Below are 4,713 nucleotides of genomic sequence, written 5' to 3'. Positions count from 1 at the left end.
ATGTAAGAGAGCTCAGATTACCACCCCCCCCCCCAAATAAAGACAGGAAGAGAAAAGGAGGGGGAGAATAAGAAATGATGCCAGAATATAAGGCTGTCAGGTGAGTGCTGGGGATGGACCAACTTCACAAACATTTTATATTTCTGTTATTGAGACATTAGGTAATTATCAGTAAATATGTTCACTATAATAGCAGCTGACCACAGGAATGCCAGTGGAGATCAATATGAACTAACTGCAGGGGTAGTGACAGAGGTTACCTGAATTTAGTCCTACAGAAAATTCACTGAAGAATAAAATGGAGCTTGTGAGTTAGACAGAAAAAATGTTGACATGTGTTGAAGCCACACGATAAGTTCTTAAAGATTTATTATTCAATTTGACCTAACCTTTTATACTTTAAGACATTTTTGTGCTTGCTTCCGTTTTCCTCTCAGTGCTACTTTTATGAGCTACAATTTATGCAAATAATAAACTAGAATAGAATATCATGAAGTTAAACATAGCTGTATTCCTGAAATGATCTCCTAAAGATTCTGGCTAGGCAATTGTACGACTGGACCAGAATTCTAGCATTAAAAAAAAAAATGCTCCAAAGATGCATGCTTGTCTACTGCATATTTAGGCACACCAGGGCTTCACGATGACCCTAGCTTTCTAAACAATCTATTAAGTTAATTAAAATGATAGTTCTCCATTTTCTTGAACTTTTTTCTATGTCACAGAGCTGTTACTTTTTTGAGACAGGGTCACATAATCCAAGTTGGCTTCAAACTTACTATGTCCTTGAACTTCTAATCATTCTGCTTCCATTCTTGGTGCTAGGATTAAGGCATGACTCCCAACACCTGAGTTATGCAGTATTTCAAATCCAGTCCAGGCCAGTTAACCCCTCTACCAACTGAACTACATCTCCAGCTCCTATGTGTACAGGTTTATAAGAAAAAAAAATTTATGAAAGCTCAAAGTGTAACTCCAGTTTAAAGATTCTTCTGGGCTCTGCAAGCACCAGATAAGCATGTGATGCCCAGAAATATATGCAAGGAAAAACACCCAGACACATAAAATGATAATAAATTAAAATATCAATTAAATATTTATTTTTATTATTAATGTTTTAAATTATAAATGTGTGTATGGGTGTGTACATGTGAGTCTGAGTCCCTGCCAATGTCAGCTTCCATGGAGCTGGGGTTCTAGGCAGTTATGAACCCTTCAATATGGATTCTGGGTCTCAAACTTGGATCCTTTACAAGAGCAGAACACGATATTAACTGCTGAGCAATTTCTCAAGCCTTTCATAGTCATTTTATTGAAAAGAGAACCTACTTATTAGGTGAATAATCCTTTTATTTTTCTTTTACTGGATATTTTATTTATTTACATTTCAAATGTTATCTCCTGTCCTAGTCCACACCTCCTACCCCAGAGTCCCTCTATCCCATGCTCTTCTCTGCTTCTATAAGAGTGCCTCCCCACTCACCCACTCTCACCTCCCACCCTGGCATTCTCCTACACTTGGGCATCGAGCCTTCACAGGACCAAGGGCCTCTCCTCTCACTGATGTCACACAAGGCCATCCTCTGCTACATATGCAGATGGAGCCATGGCTCCCTCCATGTGTACTCTTTGGTGATGGTTTAGTCCCTGGGAGCTCTAGGGATCCTGGTTGGTTGATACTGGTGTTCTTCCTAGGGGGTTACAAACCCCTTCGGCTCCTTCAGTCCTTTCTCTAACTCCTCCATTGGGGACCCCATTGGGGACCCCATGCTCAGTCCAATGGTTGGCTGTGAGCATTCACCTCTGTATTTGTCAGTCTCTAGCAGAGCCTCTCAGGAGACAGCTATATCAGGGTCCAGTAAGCAAGCACTTGTTGGTATCTGCAATAGTGTCTGGGTTTGGTGTCTGTATATGGGATGGATTCCCAGGTGGGGCAGTCTCTGGATGGCCTTTCCTTTGATCTTTGCTCCACAATTTATCTCCACATTTCCTCCTGTAAGTATTTTGTTCCCCCTTCTAAGAAGGACTGAAGCATCCACACTTTGGTCTCCATTCTTCCTGAACTTCATGTGGTCTGTGAATTGTATCTTGAGTGTTCTGAGCTTTGGGGCTAATATCCACTTATAAGTAAGTGCATACCATGTGTGTTCTTTTGTGACTGGGTTACCTCACTCAGGATATTTTCTTTCTTTTTCTTTTTCTTTTTTCTTTTTCTTTTTGGTTTTATAGAGACTGGGTTTCTCTATATAGCTCTGGCTGTCCTGGAACTCACTCTGTAGACCAGGCCAGCTTTGAACTCAGAAATCTGCTTGCTTCTGCCTCCCCAGTGTTTGGATTAAAGGCATGTGCCACCACTGCCTGGCACTCAGGATATTTTCTAGTTCCATCCATTTGCCTAACAATTTCATGAAGTAATTGATTTTAATAGCTGAATAGTACTCCACTAAATAAATAAATATACCACATTTTCTGCATCCATTCCTCTGTTGAAGGACATCTCAGTTTATTCCAGCTTCTGGCTATTATAAATAAGAGTGCTATGAACAGAATGGAGTATGTGTCCTTGTTACATGTTGGAGCATTTTTGAGTGTATGCCAGGAGTGGTATAGGTGGGTTCTCAGGTAATACTATGTTCAATTTTCTGAGGAACTGCCAGACTGATTTCCAGAGTGGTTGTATCAGCTTGCAATCACACCAACAATGGGGAGTGTTTCTCTTTCTCTACAACCTTGCCAGCATCTGCTGTCACCTGAGTTTTTGATCTTAGCCATTCTGACTGGTGTGAGGTGGAATTTCAGGGTTGTTTTGATTTTCATTTCCCTGATGACTAAGGATGTTGAACATTTCTTTAAATGCTTCTCAGCCATTCAGTATTCCTCGGTTGATAATTCTTTGTTTAACTCTGTACCCCATTTTTAAGTAAGGTTATTTGATTTTCTGGAGTCTAACTTCTTGAATTCTTTGTTTATGTTGGATATTAGCCCTCTATTGGATGTAGGAATAGTAACGATCTTTTCCCAATCTGTTGGTTGCTGTTTTGTCCTATTGACAGTGTCCTTATGAGGCCCCATTTATCGATTCTTGATCTTAGAGCATAAGCCACTGGTGCTCTGTTCAGGAAATTTTCTTTTGTGCCTAAGTGCTCCAGGTTCTTCCACACTTTCTTTTCTATTAATTTCAGTTTATCTGGTTTTATGTGGAGATCCTTGATCCACTTGAACTTGAGCATTGTATAAGGAGATAAGAATGGATGAATTTGTATTCTTCTACATGCAGACCACCAATTGAACCAGCACCATATTGTTGAAAGTGCTGACTTTTTTCCACTGGATGGCTTTAGCTCCTTTGTCAAAGATCAAGTGACAGTATGTGTGTGGGTTCCTTTCTGGGTCTTCAATTCTATTTTATTTATCTAACTGCCTGTCTCTGACCAGTACTATGCAATTTTTATCACAATTGCTCTGTAATACAGCTTGAGGTCAGGAATGGTGATTCCCCCAGTTCTTTTATTGTTGAGAATAGTTTTCACTATCCTGAGATTTCATTACTCCAAATGAATTTACAAATTACTCTTTCTAAATCTATGAAGAATTGAGTTGGAATTTTGATGGAAATTGCATTGAATCTGTAGATTGCTTTTGGCAAGATGGCCAATTTTACTATATTAATGCTGCCAATCCATGAGCATGGGAGGTCTTTCCATCTTCTGAGATCTTCTTCAATTTATTTCTTCAGAGACTTGAAGTTTTTGTCATGCAGATCTTTCACTTGCTTGGTTAGAGTTAGACCAAGGTATTTTATATTATTTGTGACTATTGTGAAGGGTGTGGTTTCCCTAATTTCTTTCTCAGCCTGTTTATTCTTTGAGTATAGGAAGGCTACTGATTTGTTTGAGTTAATTTTATGTCCAGTCACATTGTTGAAGTTGTTTATAAGGCTTAGGAGTTTTCTGGTGGAATTTTTGGGGTCAATTAAGTGTACTATAATCATCTGTGAGTAGTGGTATTTTGACTTCTTCCTTTCCAATTTGTCTCCCTTTGACCTCGTTTTGTTGTCTAATTGCTCTGACTAGGATATCAAGTACAATATTGAATAGGTAGGGAGAGAATGGGCAGCCTTTTCTAGTCACTGATTTTAATGGGATCGCTTCAAATTTCTCTCCATTTAGTTTGATGTTGTCTACTGGTTTGTTATATATTGCTTTTTTTTTTTCTTTTGGTTTTTCGAGACAGGGTTTCTCCGTATTGCCCTGGCAGTCCTGGAACTCACTCTGTAGACCAGGCTGGCCTCGAACATGCCCAGCTGTATATTGCTTTTACTATGTTTAGGTATTGACCTTGAATTTCTGATTGTTCTAAGACTTTTACCATGAAGGGCTGCTGAATTTTGTAAAATACTTTCTCAGCATATTATAAGATGATCATGTAGTTTTTCTCTTTGAGTTTGTTTATACAGTGGATTACGTTGATGGATTTCCATATATTGAACCATCCTTGCATCCCTGGGATGAAGCCTACCTGATCAAGAAAGATTGTTTTGATGTGTGTTGGATTTGATTTTCAAAAATTTTATTGAGTATTTTTGTATCAATATTCATAAGGGAAATTGGTCAGAAGTTCTCTTTCTTCGTTGGGTCTTTGTGTGATTTAGGTATAAGCATAATTGTGGCTTCATAGAACAAATTGAGTAGTGTTCCTTCTGTTTCTATTTTG

Source organism: Mastomys coucha, unplaced genomic scaffold (assembly GCF_008632895.1).
Source record: "Mastomys coucha isolate ucsf_1 unplaced genomic scaffold, UCSF_Mcou_1 pScaffold16, whole genome shotgun sequence".
Taxonomy (NCBI): domain Eukaryota; kingdom Metazoa; phylum Chordata; class Mammalia; order Rodentia; family Muridae; genus Mastomys; species Mastomys coucha.
The sequence above is the reverse complement of the archived record's forward strand: the minus strand, read 5'-3'. Positions refer to the sequence as shown.